Source organism: Carassius gibelio, chromosome B21 (genome assembly GCF_023724105.1).
Source record: "Carassius gibelio isolate Cgi1373 ecotype wild population from Czech Republic chromosome B21, carGib1.2-hapl.c, whole genome shotgun sequence".
Lineage (NCBI taxonomy): Eukaryota > Metazoa > Chordata > Actinopteri > Cypriniformes > Cyprinidae > Carassius > Carassius gibelio.
Genome location: NC_068416.1, coordinates 24,316,987 through 24,334,796, shown reverse-complemented (window position 1 = coordinate 24,334,796; position 17,810 = coordinate 24,316,987).

Here is a 17,810-nt window from a genome sequence, read left to right as displayed (position 1 = left end):
AGAAACTGAAAGAGTACAGCAGGTTGAGATATTGTACTAATGAATCATATAAGTATAAAGTAAAAGAAAGAAGTAAGATAAAGTATGCAAATAATCCATTACACAAAGAAAATATAAAACAATATAACAAAACAAAGAAAGAGCACCTAAAACAAACACAACAGTTGTTCGATTTTGTCAAAAACAACTTTACACAGAAGGTTAATTCAGATCTAGACTTTGTTTGTTGCGTTTGTCACAGATTGTTATTTAGGCAACAAGTGTTGTGTTGTCAAAGAGATCATTACAATCAAAATGCAAGCACAGTGTTATTAGCTCAGAAATGTATTACTGATGTGTTTTTACACAAGTGCAACAATGAATGTGTTCTGCCCTGTGAATTGATGACATCAAATAAAGGTCAACTTTGGATTTGCTTTACTTGTCACTCTAAATTGAAAAAGGGGGAAATGCCAGCAGAAAGTGCCATTAACAATCTAGAACTACAACCTATACCAGAAGAGTTGTGTTCTCTCAATAGTTTGGAACAACATTTAATAGCATTGCATATTCCATTTATGAAGATGTTGGCATTACCAAAAGGTGGTCAAAATGGAGTACACGGTCCTGTCACTTGTTGCCCAGCTAATCTTAAACACACAACAAATGTTTTGCCCAGAACAAATACTGACAATTCATTAGTGTGCATCAAGTTAAAACGCAAATTAACATATAAAGGTCATTATAAATATCAGTATGTTGATGCAAATAATATTAAACTAGCATTGTGTTACTTAAAAAAACATAACAAGTATTATTCAGATGTAATGTTTAATGAAGATTGGTTAAATGAGTTTCACAGGCAAGATTTTGCGGAGAATGATGATAGTAGCATAGAGGAGACTGTGGAAAATGCAAATAATGATGAGGAATTACATGACAGACAACAGCACTGTGTTTTTATGGACACATGCTTACAACCAGTTGACATTGGGCAAGAAGTACTTGATCAATATGTTGACAATATCTTGAACGTTGCACCTGCTGAAGGAAACAATCCTGTGAAACTGCTTACAGATGAAACTAATGAGGCTAAATGTTTTCCTGTTTTATTTCCTAATGGTTGTCCAACATATCATGACAAAAGGGCAAAGAGATTAACACTATCAAGATATTTTAACAATAGAATATTGCATGCAGATGGAAGATTTGCACAAAATACTGAATACATTTTTTTTGCACAATATTTATCTGAGGTACAACAGGTTTTATCTAATGTTTCCATAGCTCTAAGAAAAGGGCAAGGATGTCATAAGTCCATATCAAATGATATGTTTAAAGACACAGACTCTTTGAAGAAATTACTTAATTTTGATGAAGGCTATAGGTTTTTAAAGCCAATAAGAGGCACTCCTGCATTTTGGCAAGGTGTGCAAAAAGATTTGTTTGCAATGGTTCGACAGCTGGGCATTCCCACATGGTTTTGTTCATTTTCATCTGCTGACATGAGATGGACAAATTTGATGTCAAGCATTTTAAAACAAGAAGGTAGAGCAGAAACATCAGATCAGTTAGAATGGTCTGAAAGATGTGCAATTTTGCGTAATAATCCTGTCACTGCAGCACGTATGTTTGATTTTAGGTGGCACTGTTTTCTTAAAGAGGTCCTCATGTCACCTCTACAACCTATAGGGGAAATTGTTGATTATTTCTATAGAGTTGAATTTCAACAGCGAGGTTCACCTCACGTTCATTGTTTGTTCTGGATAAAAAATGCTCCACAAATAGATAAACAATCTGATGAAGACGTAGTTGAATTTATAGACAGATATGTTTCATGTGAGGTGCCCACTGAAAATGAGGAGCTACACAACATCGTTACATCTGTGCAACTTCATAGTAAACACCATTCTAAAACTTGTAAAAAGAAAAACACAGTTTGTCGTTTTAATTTTCCTAAACCTCCATCATTGCGAACATTTATTTGTCGTAGAAAAGTTGAAGATGTGCCTGAGAAAGATGAGTCTGACAAAGATGTTTCTTGTGATAGTTGTCAAAATAACAACAGAGAAAAACTAAATGACTGTACAAATCCTGATATTAACGAAAAAATAAATGTAAAATATGCTCATGATATAATGGCTTCAGTGAAGAAAGCTGTTTTAGATCAGAATATAAACTCTATGGAAGAATTGTTTGGCAGTGTAGGTATAAATCAGGATTTATTTGAAATGGCATACAAGTGCATAAATAATAACACACACATTGTTTTAAAACGACAGTTAAATGAAGTTTGGGTTAATCAGTATAACAAGTTTGCCCTTCAGTGCTGGAATGCCAACATGGATATTCAATATGTAACTGATGCTTATGCCTGCATAGTTTATATAATTTCTTACATTTCAAAATCGGAAAGAGAAATGGGTTTGTTGTTAGCCAATACACAGCGGGAAGCATCAACTCAAGGAAATACTGATGCAAGGCAAGCTTTGAGGAAATTAGGAAGTGTGTATTTGCACAATCGTGAAGTTAGTGCGCAAGAAGCTGTGTACAGATTAACAAATATGCATTTAAAGGAGTGCTCAAGAAATGTTCAGTTTATTCCTACAGGTGACGACACTGTTCGTATGAGTTTACCATTAAGTGTTATTCAAAACAAATTGGAGTCTGAACATTTGAAAAGCGAAGATATATGGATGACAAGTTTTGTAGATCGTTACAAGAATAGACCAAATCAGACTGCTTTTGATGATATGTGTTTAGCTACATTTGCATCTGAGTATCGCATTGCATATCATGGAACATCTTCTGCTAATAAAATAAAGTTAAAAAACAATTTAGGTTTCATTGTAAAAAGAACACGTACTCAACCTGCTATTGTGCGTTTTGCTCGATTCTCAGTGACAAAAAGTCCTGAAAAATTTTATCAAAGTTTATTACAGTTGTTTCTTCCCTATCGTGTAGATAGCCAGTTAAAACCAGTGGGCTTTAATCATTTTGAACAGTTTTACAGGGAAGGTGAAGTTTTTTTAAGCAACGGATCTGTACATTTAGTGCAAACTGTTGTAAATGCAAATAGAGCACGTTTTGAAAAAGATGCAGATATGCTGGATACTGCACAAACAGCTGTAGATAATGATGGCATATTAGAAAATGCATGGTGTTTGCTTTGCCCTGAACAACAATTAGAGCATTTTGAATGTGCACAATTAAGACGTGAATCTCTCAAACACATAAACGAAACTGAAAGTAATATTCCAGATTTAGCCTTCAGTAGTGAACAGCTTCCTCAGTTAGAGAAAAAAAATACTCTGAGTCATGTAGATGGTTTGAATTTAATTCGTTCTTTAAACAAAACCCAGATGGCAATTTTTAATACAATCAGACAGTGGTGTCTAGATAAAATTAGAGGAGAAAACCCAAAACCATTTCATACTTTTATTACTGGTGGAGCAGGCACTGGAAAAAGCCATTTAATTAAAGCCATAAAATATGAAGCAACAAGACTATTGTCACAAATTGCTTTGAACCCAGATGATATTTGTGTTCTTTTAACTGCTCCAACTGGAATTGCCGCCTTCCAACTCCAGGCTTCTACAATCCATCAAACTTTCTGCATCGGAACAAATATGAAGATGCCATACGCACCTTTGGGTGAAGAGAAGTTAAATTCTTTGCGTGCAAAATTCCATGGCCTTCAGATTTTAATTATAGACGAAATCTCAATGGTAGATCATAAACTTTTAGCATATATTCATGGAAGATTAAGACAAATTAAACAAACCGGGGATCTTGGTATTTTTGGTAATGTTGCTGTAATCGCTGTAGGTGACTTTTTCCAATTGGCTCCCGTAAAAGGTAAACCTCTCTTTGTAGATGAACCTGGACTCAACTTATGGATAAATAATTTTAGTATTGTAGAATTAACTCAAATTGTTAGACAGCAGGACACCACATTTGCAGAATTATTAAATCGATTAAGAAAACGAAATAGGAAAACTCAACTGAGAAAAGAAGATTTAGAAATTTTATCAAACTGTGACAATGGGGAAGAAAATAATGATGCTTTACATATTTTTTCCACAAATGATGAAGTTCATGAGCACAACCTAGAGATTTTAATTAAAACCTGTCAAGAGATTGAAACTATAGAGTCTGAAGATTATGCACGTAGTAAAAAGACTGGAAAAACAGAATTACTTGATGGTCATCACGTAAGAGTTTACAATACATGCTTGTCTGCAACATTGCTTTTAGGAATAAATGCACGTGTCATGCTCATTAAAAATTTAGATGTTAATGATGGACTGGTTAATGGTGTTTGTGGTACTGTTACACACATTGCACGCTCTGATAAAAAGAAGTTACCTGAAGTCGTCTACATCTGTTTTGATGATAATAATGTAGGATTAAAAAGACGTAAACTGTGTATGTCTGAGCCAACAAGATTGTCACAATCTACACCAATATATGCAGAAGAGGAAAATGTTTGTAGTAAAGGTGGTCTTCGTCGACAGTTTCCTTTAAAGTTGGCTTGGGCATGCACAGTTCATAAGGTACAAGGTTTAACTGTTGATAATGCGGTTGTTAGCTTAAAAAAAGTTTTCGCTGCTGGACAGGCTTATGTAGCACTGAGTCGTGTAAGAAGTTTGCCTGGTTTGACAATAAAAGATTTTACTGAAAAAAGTATTTATTGTAATGAAAAAGTCTCTGAGGCACTTAATGAAATGCCCTGTTTTATGACACATGATGATTTAGTTTTGAGAGATCAAAAAAGTTATTTTTCTTTGTTTTTACTAAATGTACAGAGTTTGCGGTGTCATAAACAAGACTTGATGATTTGTACTCAAGAGCTGCAGCCCATGTGCATTGGCTTAACTGAAACATGGTTACCTGAATGCTATCAATCAGATATTGTGCAACTAAACAATTACAACTTTGTGGGTCTTTCTCGCTCTGTGTCATACACAAGCAATTGTCCTCCTTTCAATGATCTAAAAACCCAACAACATGGAGGAGTTGGATTATATACAGCATGTGATATGGAAAACACGACTATAACATTCCCTAATCTTAATTTGGAGTGCTTGGTGACACATTTTACTAAAAATGACATATTACTCGCTGTTGTTTATAGACCACAAACATATCCTTTGTCAATTTTCAAAGACAATTTGAGTAAACTGATCAATTTAATGTCTTCATTATGCAATAAAAATGTACTTATAGGAGACTTTAATAATGATGCATTGAAATCAAAATCTCTGTGCTCTTTCATGTCAGATAAGGGTTTTATTCAACTTGTTAAAAAGCCAACAACTGAAAAAGGCACTTTAATAGACCATGTATACGTGAAGAACTTCAAAGACTGTTCAATAAACACCAATGTTGTCCCAGTGTACTTTAGCACACATGAGGGAGTTTTCTGTTCATTTCAAAGCTAACATATTTAACTTTTACTAAACTGCTTCTCAACTTGATTTGGTTATGTACAGATCTGATTTTATGGTGAACAAGACAAGGACCACGATGATAGAGCTTATCTCTTTTTTCTGGATTCTTGTTAAGCCATTATCAGATTTACACAATTTCTCTGTTCTGCTCAGTGTATTGTGAGTGTGCATAATTAATGACAGTTGTATAGCATTGAAGGTTTTTTTCCCCCCTAATATACTCCCTTTAAAGTCATTACACACAATTATTACATATTTTATTTATATATTGAACCTTCTTTTTAAGCCTATGAAATGTACATGTAATTTAATGTCTTCACAAATAAATTAATGATCTCTAAGCATTTAAAATCAACAATTATTACATATTTTATTTATATATTGAACCTGCTTTTTAAGCCTATGAAATGTACATGTAATTTAATACCTTCACAAATAAATTAATGATCTCTAAGCATTTAAAATCAACAATTATTACATATTTTATTTATATATTGAACCTGCTTTTTAAGCCTATGAAATGTACATGTAATTTAATACCTTCACAAATAAATTAATGATCTCTAAGCATTTAAAATCAACAATTATTACATATTTTATTTATATATTGAACCTGCTTTTTAAGCCTATGAAATGTACATGTAATTTAATGTCTTCACAAATAAATTAATGATCTCTTAGCATTTAAAATCAACAGCTTCAACAAATTGTATTTTTATTTTAAACACATATTAACAACAAGAAATAACAATAAATTTTCTTTAAAACACATCTTTAAAACAAATCAACTTGATTTGGTTATGTACAGATCTGATTTTATGGTGAACAAGACAAGGACCACGATGATAGAGCTTATCTCTTTTTTCTGGATTCTTGTTAAGCCATTATCAGATTTACACAATTTCACTGTTCTGCTCAGTGTATTGTGAGTGTGCATAATTAATGACAGTGCTATTAGTTTAGGTACATTAGATTGTACATTTATAATACTACACAAATACCATAATATTCTTCATAGACTATGTAATTTTCCATATAGTCTAATAATAACAAAAAAACACTGGTATTGGTATACATTTTCTTTAAAACACATCTTTAAAACAAATCAACTTGATTTGGTTATGTACAGATCTGATTTTATGGTGAACAAGACAAGGACCACGATGATAGAGCTTATCTCTTTTTTCTGGATTCTTGTTAAGCCATTATCAGATTTACACAATTTCACTGTTCTGCTCAGTGTATTGTGAGTGTGCATAATTAATGACAGTTGTATAGCATTGAAGGTTTTTTTCCCCCCTAATATACTCCCTTTAAAGTCATTACACACAATTATTACATATTTTATTTATATATTGAACCTTCTTTTTAAGCCTATGAAATGTACATGTAATTTAATGTCTTCACAAATAAATTAATGATCTCTAAGCATTTAAAATCAACAATTATTACATATTTTATTTATATATTGAACCTGCTTTTTAAGCCTATGAAATGTACATGTAATTTAATACCTTCACAAATAAATTAATGATCTCTAAGCATTTAAAATCAACAATTATTACATATTTTATTTATATATTGAACCTGCTTTTTAAGCCTATGAAATGTACATGTAATTTAATACCTTCACAAATAAATTAATGATCTCTAAGCATTTAAAATCAACAATTATTACATATTTTATTTATATATTGAACCTGCTTTTTAAGCCTATGAAATGTACATGTAATTTAATGTCTTCACAAATAAATTAATGATCTCTTAGCATTTAAAATCAACAGCTTCAACAAATTGTATTTTTATTTTAAACACATATTAACAACAAGAAATAACAATAAATTTTCTTTAAAACACATCTTTAAAACAAATCAACTTGATTTGGTTATGTACAGATCTGATTTTATGGTGAACAAGACAAGGACCACGATGATAGAGCTTATCTCTTTTTTCTGGATTCTTGTTAAGCCATTATCAGATTTACACAATTTCACTGTTCTGCTCAGTGTATTGTGAGTGTGCATAATTAATGACAGTGCTATTAGTTTAGGTACATTAGATTGTACATTTATAATACTACACAAATACCATAATATTCTTCATAGACTATGTAATTTTCCATATAGTCTAATAATAACAAAAAAACACTGGTATTGGTACTCCTGGTTAACCACCAGGATGGGGTTCAACTCCCTGCAGTGTTGTTATTGTTTGCTATAGACTATAAAATAAATAAATAATAAATAATAAAACGTGATAGGCATTACCTTTTAAATATAACTAACATGCAAACTTACAAAGAACAATAAAAGTAGTCATCCGAACGGCTCAAAGCAACTCTGATTGATGCTACGTGCCTGTAGGCTACACAAAAGATGGCGTTAAATGCATATCACAATCTGGATGAAATTAGCTCCTTAGCGGAAAGGTTAGGATCATTCCTTCGTACAATGGATGACATCAGTCTTATGTTTGGTTAAAGTGAAACAAGACAAACAGTGTCACTTAACATACTTATTTTGTTATAGTGCCAATAATTCCGGGTAGGTATTTAAAGGACAATTCATATGCATTGCTGGTTCAGTGTAGTCTATATATACGCAAATATTAATTTTCATATTTATTTGTACAGCACTCTTCAAAATACATATCACTGCAGCCTTACAGAACATGCATGCAGGGCCACTGCTGGCCAAATGGGAGCCCTAAGCAGGTTTGTATTGTTGTGCCCCCCTTCCTCAAATATGATGATGGAAAAAAAACACCTACTATAGGGGTGAAAATAGAACTTTAATCAAATAAAAAAGTGAATGAATAAATTGTATTATTTACAATTTACAATTGTAGCTCTCAACATTTACCTGTGGCTATAACTTTATTATAACTCTAATTTATTTTACAGTCTCAAGCATTCAGAAATCATGGAAAATGAAATTAAGCAGTTTTACTATGATAAAACCATGGTTTATTTTTGTAAGGGTTGTGATATGCACATTTTTTGTTGAAGAAATTATAGAGGCTGTGTCATCTATGGCAAAAAGGTGTCCAAAAATGAAAGATTAAGCGAATATTTGAAATAAATGTTTAGTCATAGCCTAATCCAGGATTTGATTGTCCTGTAAGTGTAACAGCAGCAACCACATGGCATTTGGTTCCGTTTGCAGACATTTGTAATAACATGTACATAAATTGTTTATTTTGTATTTGCCTACATTATGTATTTTAACAGTGTTTTTATTAAACAAATTATTATATTCACTGTTTTTTATATATATAATGCATTTTAAGTCATTGTAAAGGCTATTGATGGCTTAGGTCTGCTTTTATAGTGACAACAACAACAACAACAACAAAAATTACAGTATATTAATACTTCTTTGCAAATTATTATTTGCAGCACAAATAAGGTTTTTTAGGATTTTTAAAAATCCCTAAAACTGTCAGAAAAGGATAAGGCTACATTTATTTGTTTTTATAACTATAATGCATAAAATATGAAATTATACAAAATGTATAAAAAAGTACAACAGTTATTGTTTTCCAATGTTTTATTTTTTTTTATTTTTTTTTACATTTCAAAAAATTAGCCTACTGCAGTCATTCTAAACAGCTTGAACAAAACCTGTTAATATTTATTATAGACCACTGTAACTGTGTATAATCTAACAAACAAGTTTATTATGAAAATAAAAGTGTGTTCACCAGATAAATTGGACAATAAAGAAATTGCTAACAGTAGTATAATAGAGCATGTTTTAGTTTTTTAGGCGTTTAGATGCAGAAATGGACAAATCAAATGTAAAATAAAATGTAATTGATTTAATTAAATATAGATTAATTCTTGTTAGAGCAAAATAATAAATAAATACACACATTAAAAAAGCAGCCAAGATTAATGAGTTTCATTTTTTATATAGATTAAAATTGAAGACAGAAGCAGCTGGTATATGCGGTCACTTAATATTCAAATCCAGTAGTTTTCGTTTATATTCGCCAAGCTATTATGTGTTTTGAAATAATCTTGTCCGTGATGTGTTCGTTCTTACGACGGAAGGCAGAATCCTGCAGCTCGAGAGATATGTTATTCTGCCAGTCGCGCTTTCAAATAGTCTTACAACTTTAACTGGTCACAAACACCTGCATTTAGCTCGTGTTGTGTTATAATGGATGTATTGTGTGCATTTATGGCAATAATTAATTTTAAAAAGCTCTTAAACTGGTCACAAACACCTGCATTTAGCTCGTGTTGTGTTATAATGGATGTATTGTGTGCATTTATGGCAATAATTAATTTTAAAAAGCTCTTAAACAAGAATAAATTCGTTTGTTTTGAACTTGTGACACTGTGCGCGCTGATCGGAGCAGTGATTTCAGGTAGGCAGCCGCGAATATTTCATTTTCACACAAACAGTTCAAAAACATCTGAATTTAGCTCTTGGTGTGTTCTAATTGGTGAATTGTGTGATATCGCTGGAATACTTTATTTTTAATAGCTATATATCAAGAATAAACTCATTTTTTCTGAGCTCATCATTCCACACGCTCATGCTCAGAGCGGTGATTCATCTCTCGTGTTTCTCACATATCACTGACCACACATCAATTATTAATGAGCCCTGACCTTGTAATAATCATATATGTTGCTTTAGCTTGTCAGTGTGAATTAAATCCAAGTATTTATTTGTATTTTAACCGATTTAAAAGTGAAACCAAAAGAGAGTCTCCTCCCATTTTTATTGCACCTAGGGGCGCTATTTCTCTCAGACAATGGAAGTCTAAGCACACATACTCAAACTGAGGGACAGAGTGAGATGAGATATCTGACAGTTTTTTTAATTTTCTGTTATCCATACAGTGTTGTAAAGTCGTGAAACTATGCATATTTCCTCAGAATGACTTTTTCATCTGTATGAAAAAATTATTTGACGTGTTTGGAAGCTGCAATTTAAAAATACAATAATGATTCCCTTTGTAAGGTCATTTAAAAAAATCACCACGGCAAAACCATTCAAGCTATCCAAAATCCATTCACAATTTAAGTTCCTATCAGAAATACTGATGTGTGTTCAGAGTTTTGTGAAATTCTAAGTATGTTATTTGCCTCAAAATCACCTAAGAAGTATTCCAGTTTGACATGTTGCCACGCCAACAATTTTTTAGATATCAATATCCCCCTTGCAGATTTATATCGGCTGTGTTTTAACATTATTCTGATGAAGTTTGAAGCAAATCGAGTAATAATAAGATGCTGAATTCAAATCATTTTGAAAATGACACACTTCCTTCTGCCAGTTGGTGGCGCTATAACTTTGACTCCTAATAGTCACATATATGCGATCGACATCATACAACGAATAATCTGATGAAGTTTGATTAAAATCAGGAAATGTATGTGGACGGTATTGGACACTTCCTGTTTCTCATTTCTCGCCATAATTTCAAAGCCTCGCCACGAGCAAACCGTTCGAGATATCAAAAATCCCCTGGCAATTTTTCATCCCCAGTGTCTTGAGATCATGTTGACCGAGTTTGGCGGCAATCGAGAAAAAAACCTATGACAAGTATTTCAAATTCCAGAGCATGCGCTTTTTACATAACTCTAAATAGCTGACTTCCTGATGGGCGGAGCCTATGACATGCAATACGAAAGTTGTTCGGCACGATGAGATCTATATGTGTCCTGAGTTTCATATGAATATGTGCAAGTATGTGTGAGCTATACATCAACATTTCTGACTGTGTTCCAGGGGGCGCCGTAGAGCCCCTGTGCCACGCCCGGGTCCCAGCCTCTGCAGGCTCCTAAAGGCCACAGATTCCAAAGTGTGCGCAAATTTTCAAGAGTTTTTGAGTATGTTAAGGACCCCAAAAGCCCCCACAACTTTGACGAAAAATTTGAATACTAAACCCTAAATAGCCAACTTCCTGTTGGGCGGAGCCTATGATATGCAATACAAAAGTTGTTTGGATTGATGAGATTTATATGTGTACCGAGTTTCATACGTCTACGAGCAAGAATGTATGATATATGGCCCTCCATATTCCAGGGGGCGCTGTAGAGCCCCTGTGCCACGCCCGTGTATCAGTCTCTGCCCGGCCCTAATGGCCGCAGGTTCCAATCTGTGTGCCAATTTTCAAGACTTTTTAAGCACGTTAAGGGCCCCAAAAGCCCCCGAGACGTTGGAAAAAAATAATAATAATAATAATAATAATAATAATAAAAAATAATCCTAAGGAAAACAATAGGCCTCTCGCCCTTTGGGCTTGAGCCCTAATTAAAGCTGCAAGCAGCGATGAACGGGCCCTCGCACCCGGGCTCACCGGCAGTGAGTGGCTTTAGTAAATAGGTGAACGGTGAGAAATATGCATTCAAACTCATAAATATAAGTGGAATATATCAAAGTATATCCCATATATGTGCCAATCTTACCGTTGCCAGCAGGTGGCGCTATCATTATAATGGAATATTGGCCTTCAGATGTGTTCAGGCCAGGACTCTTATCGAACATGTGAAGTTTGGGGAAGATTGAACATTTTATGCTTGAGTTACAACAACTTCTCTTGCTGTGGCAAGACATCAAATTTTGTCATGGCGCCATGGAAACGCCCTTTAAAAAAACTCAAGATCTCCAAAAGTTAACATTGCACAGGCCTTTAGATTAGACTGACCACAAAATATATGTTAATCTCAAAAAAATTATAGGAGTAGTTTGTCACAGCGTAAAACATGTCACTTCCTGTTGCCAATAGGTGGCGCTATGACTATAACTGAATGTGGGCATGTAGATCTGTTAAGGGCAGAAGTTTTATCTAACATGTGAAGTTTGGGGCAGATTGGGCATTGTATGTCTGAGTTACAGCAACTTCCTTTTTCATGGCGAAACATCGAAATTTGTCAGGCCACCATGGACACGCCCTTTAACGAAATCTAAAGATCTTCGCAATTTAACATCGCAAAGGGCTTAAGATTACACTGACCAGGTTTGGTGTTGATCTGAATAAATCTCTAGGAGGAGTTCGTTAAAGTACAACCCCTGAAAATGGCAAGAACAACGCCAATTTTGCAGAGAAAATTCTAAATAACCGACTTCCTGTTGGGATTCGGATTTCGTACCAAGAGACTTTTTTGTAGGTATTGGTGTGTTACATGTGTATACCAATTTTTGTACATGTACGTGAAACATAGCTCGAGGCGCACTCTGTTGAAAGTGTATAGGTGGCGCTATCGAGCCATTTTGCCACACTCGATGGAATATTGGCCTTCAGATCTGTTTAGGCCAGGACCCTTATCACACAAGTGAAGTTTGGGCAAGATCGGACATTTTATGCCTGAGTTATAACATCTTTTATTCCCATAGCGAGACATCGAACTTCATCACGGCGCCATGGACACACCTTTTAACAAAATCTCAAGATCTTCACAACTAAACATCACACAGGTCTTTAAATTAGACTGACCACAAAAAAGACATTGATGTCATAAAATTTCTAGGAGTAGTTTGTCGCAGTGTAAAATATGTAACTTCCTGTTGCCAATAGGTGGCGCTATGACTATAACTGAATATTGGCATGTAGATCTGTTCAGGTCAAGAGTCTTATCCAACATGTGAAGTTTGGGGCAGATTGGACTCTGTATGTCTGAGTTACAGCAACTTCCTTTTTCATGGCGAAACATCGAAATTTGTCAGGCCGCCATGGACCCGCCCTTTAACGAAACCTCAAGTCCTTCGCAATTTATTATTGCAAAGGGCTTTAGATTACACTGACCAAGTTTGGTGTTGATCTGAATAAATCTCTAGGAGGAGTTCGTTAAAGTACAACCCCTGAAAATGGCAAAAACAACACCAATTTTGAAGGGAAAATTCAAAATAACCGACTTCCTGTTGGGATCCGGATTTCGTACCAAGATACTTTTTTGTAGGTATTGGAGTGTTACATGTGTGTACCAATTTTTGTACATGTACGTGAAACATAGCTCGAGGCGCACTCCGTTGAAAGTGTATAGGTGGCGCTATAGAGCCATTCTGCCACACCCGGTGGAATATTGGCCTGCAGATCTGTTCAGGCCAGGACTCTTATCACACATGTGAAGTTTGGGGAAATTCAGACATTTTATGCCTGAGTTATAACATCTTTTATTCCCATGGCGAGACATCGAACTTCGTCGCGGCGCCATGAACAAGCCTTTTAACGAAAACTCAAGATCTTCAAAACTTAACATCGCACAGGCCTTTAGATTAGACTGACCACAAAAAATACATTGATGTCATAAAATTTCTAGGAGTAGTTCATCGCAGTGTAAAATATGTCACTTCCTGTTGCCAGTAGGTGGCGCTATGACTATAACTGAATATGGGCATGTCAATCTGTTCAGGTCAGGAGACTCATCAAACATGTGAAGTTTGGGGCAGATTGGTCATTGTATGTCTGAGTTATAGCAACTTCCTGTTTCATGGCGAATCATCGAAATTCGCCAGGCCGCCACGGACACGACCATTAACGAAAACTCAAAAGCTTCGCAATTTAACATCGCAAAGGCCTTTAGATTAGGCATACCAAACTTGGTGTTGATCTGAATAAGTCTCTAGGAGGAGTTCGTTAAAATACAACGCATGGAAATGGCAAAAATGACACAAAATTTGCTCATAATATTAAAAATAACCGACTTCCTGTTGGGTTTAGAATTTTGCTCTAAGAGACTTTTTTGTAGGTACTGGAGAGTTACACATGTGTACCGATTTTCATACATGTACGTGAACCATAGCTCGAGGCGCACACCGTTGAACGTGTATAGGTGGCGCTGTCGAGCCATTTTGCCACACCCACTTCTGAAACCCATATCAGATGTAAATTTTCGCCAGTTCTGAGGTGTGTGCAAAGTTTCATGACTTTTTGAGTATGTTTAGGCCCTCAAAAATGCGATTCATTTTGGAGAAGTATAATAATAATAATAATAATAATAATAAACGGAGCAATTCCAAGAGGGTCCTCACACCATCGGTGCTCGGGCCCTAATAATAATAATAATTAAAGCTGCAAGCAGCGATGAACGGGCCCTCGCACCCGGGCTCACCGCCATCGTGTGGCTTTAGTAAAAAGGTGAACGTTGAGAAATATGCATTTAAACTCATAAATATAAGTGCAATATATCAAAGTTTATTCCATATGTGTGCCAATCTTCCTGTTGCCAGCAGGTGGCGCTATCGTTATAATGGAATATTGGCCTTCAGATGTGTTCAAGCCAGGACCCTTATCACACATGTGAAGTTTGGGCAAGATCGGACATTTTATGCCTGAGTTATAACATCTTTTATTCCCATGGCGAGACATCGAACTTCGTCATGGGGACATGGACATGCCTTTTAACAAAAACTCAAGATCTTCACAACTAAACATCACACAGGTCTTTAGATTAGACTGACCACAAAAAAGACATTGATGTCATAAAATTTCTAGGAGTAGTTTGTCACAGTGTAAAATATGTCACTTCCAGTTGCCAATAGGTGGCGCTATGACTATAACTGAATATTGGCATATAGATCTGTTCAGGTGAAGAGTCTTATCAAAAATTTGAAGTTTGGGGCGGATTGGACATTGTGTGTGTGAGTTATAGCACCATCATTTTTCATGGCGAATCATCGAAATTTGTCAGGCCGCCATGGACACGCCCTTTAACGAAACCTAAATTCCTTCGCAATTTAACATGGCAAAGGGCTTTAGATTACACTGACCAAGTTTGGTGTTGATCTGAATAAATCTCTAGGAGGAGTTCGTTAAAATACAACCCCTGAAAATGACAAAAACAACACCAATTTTGCAGGGAAAATTAAAAATAACCGACTTCCTGTTGGGATTCGGATTTCGTACCAAGAGACTTTTTTGTAGCTATTGGTGTGTTACATATGTTTACCGATTTTCGTACATGTATATGACATGTAGCTCGAGGCGCACTCCATTGAAAATGTATAGGTGGCGCTATCGAGCCATTTTGCCACACCCAATGGAATATTAGCCTCCAGATGTGTTCAGGTCAGTACTCTTATCAAACATTTGAAGTTTGGGCAAGATCTGATATTTTATGACTGAGTTACAACAACAACTACTCCCATGGCGAGACATCGAACTTTGACATGGCGCCATGGACACGCCCTTTAACGAAAACTCAAGATCTTCTCAATTTAACATCGTACAGGCCTTTAGATTAGACTGACGACAAAAAAGACATTGATGTCAAAAATTTCTAGGAGTAGTTTGTCGCAGCGTAAAATATGTCACTTCCTGTTGCCAATAGGTGGCGCTATGACTATAACTGAATATGGTCGTGTCAAACTGTTCAGGACAGGAGACTCAGCAAACATGTGAAGTTTGGGGCAGATTGGTCATTGTATGTCTGAGTTATAGCAACTTCCTGTTTCATGGCGAATCATCGAAATTCGCCAGGCCGCCACACACAGGCCCTTCCATGAAAACTCAAAAGCTTCGCAATTTAACATCGCAATGGCCTTTAGATTAGGCATACCAAATTTGGTGTTGATCTGAATTAATCTCTAGGAGGAGTTCGTTAAAATACAACGCATGGAAATGACAAAAATGACACAAAATTTGCTCATAATATTAGAAATAACCGACTTCCTGTTGGGTTTCGGATTTTGCTCCAAGAGACTTTTTTGTAGGTATTGGAGAGTTACATGTGTATACCGATTTTCATACATGTACATGAAACGTAGCTCGAGGCGCACACCGTTGAACGTGTATAGGTGGCGCTGTTGAGCAATTTTGCCACACCCACTTCTGAAACCCATATCAGACGTAAATTTTCGCCAGTTCTGAGGTGTGTGCAAAGTTTCATGACTTTTCGAGCATGTTTAGGCCCTCAAAAATGCGATTCATTTTAGAGAAGAAGAATAATAATAATAATAATAATAATAATAATAAACGGAGCAATTCCAAGAGGGTCCTCACACCATCGGTGCTCGGGCCCTAATTAAAGCTGCAAGCAGCGATGAACGGGCCCTCGCACCCGGGCTCACCGCCATCGTGTGGCTTTAGTAAAAAGGTGAACGTTGGGAAATATGCATTTAAACTCATAAATATAAGTGCAATATATCAAAGTTTATTCCATATGTGTGCCAATCTTCCTATTGCCAGCAGGTGGCGCTATCGTTATAATGGAATATTGGCCTTCAGATGTGTTCAAGCCAGGACCCTTATCACACATGTGAAGTTTGGGCAAGATCGGACATTTTATGCCTGAGTTATAACATCTTTTATTCCCATGGCGAGACATCGAACTTCGTCATGGCGACATAGACATGCCTTTTAACAAAAACTCAAGATCTTCACAACTAAACATCACACAGGTCTTTAGATTAGACTGACCACAAAAAAGACATTGATGTCATAAAATTTCTAGGAGTAGTTTGTCACAGTGTAAAATATGTCACTTCCAGTTGCCAATAGGTGGCGCTATGACTATAACTGAATATTGGCATGTAGATCTGTTCAGGTGAAGAGTCTTATTAAAAATGTGAAGTTTGAGGCGGATTGGACATTGTATGTGTGAGTTATAGCACCATAATTTTTCATGGCGAATCATCGAAATTTGTCAGGCCGCCATGGACATGCCCTTTAACGAAACCTCAATTCCGTCGCAATTTAACATGGCAAAGGGCTTTAGATTACACTGACCAAGTTTGGTGTTGATCTGAATAAATCTCTAGGAGGAGTTCGTTAAAATACAACCCCTGAAAATGACAAAAACAACACCAATTTTGCAGGGAAAATTAAAAATAACCGACTTCCTGTTGGGATTCGGATTTCGTACCAAGAGACTTTTTTGTAGCTATTGGTGTGTTACATATGTTTACCGATTTTCGTACATGTATATGACATGTAGCTCGAGGCGCACTCCATTGAAAATGTATAGGTGGCGCTATCGAGCCATTTTGCCACACCCAATGGAATATTGGCCTCCAGATGTGTTCAGGTCAGTACTCTTATCAAACATTTGAAGTTTGGGCAAGATCTGATATTTTATGACTGAGTTACAACAACAAATACTCCCATGGCGAGACATCGAACTTTGACATGGCGCCATGGACACGCCCTTTAACGAAAACTCAAGATCTTCTCAATTTAACATCGTACAGGCCTTTAGATTAGACTGACGACAAAAAACACATTGATGTCAAAAATTTCTAGGAGTAGTTTGTCGCAGCGTAAAATATGTCACTTCCTGTTGCCAATAGGTGGCGCTATGACTATAACTGAATGTGGTCATGTCAATCTGTTCAGGACAGGAGACTCAGCAAACATGTGAAGTTTGGGGCAGATTGGTCATTGTATGTCTGAGTTATAGCAACTTCCTGTTTCATGGCGAAT